Source organism: Sinocyclocheilus anshuiensis, unplaced genomic scaffold (genome assembly GCF_001515605.1).
Source record: "Sinocyclocheilus anshuiensis isolate Anshui unplaced genomic scaffold, SAMN03320099.WGS_v1.1 scaffold208, whole genome shotgun sequence".
Taxonomy (NCBI): Eukaryota; Metazoa; Chordata; class Actinopteri; order Cypriniformes; family Cyprinidae; genus Sinocyclocheilus; species Sinocyclocheilus anshuiensis.
In genome coordinates, this window is record NW_015557186.1 from 2,157,835 (window position 1) to 2,158,151 (window position 317).

The following is a 317-nucleotide window of genomic DNA, read 5'->3' on the forward strand; positions in this document are numbered from 1 at the left end:
GGCATGACGAAGCGATATCGTCCTCTTTTGGAAGACCAAACAAAGTAGTTTCGCTTTCACAATGAAGCACACAGCGGCCTAGCGTGAGCGAAAGCCCCGGCTTAGCGTGAGCTGAGGCCAGGCAAGAGTGAGCCGAGGCGGCGGGGTCGAGAACGGCGGTCCCGGCGAAGGAGCGGTGAAAACGGTTAAAGCCGATCCGGCGACCCACAGCACTAAGTTGATGTATTTCCTCAACGACCAACACAGATCAGCTCTAGGCATGACGAAGCGGATATCGTCCTCTTTTGGAAGACCAAACAAAGTAGTTTCGCTTTCAC

General features: G+C 54.3%; 1 protein-coding gene across 1 annotated transcript in view; it reads left to right on the top strand.

The window, feature by feature from the left end:
- The window catches only part of LOC107678720 (leucine-rich repeat neuronal protein 4-like), a 4,530-nt gene that overhangs the window by 1,867 nt on the left and 2,346 nt on the right, over window positions 1-317 (top strand). The gene's annotated exons all lie outside the window — the stretch shown is intronic.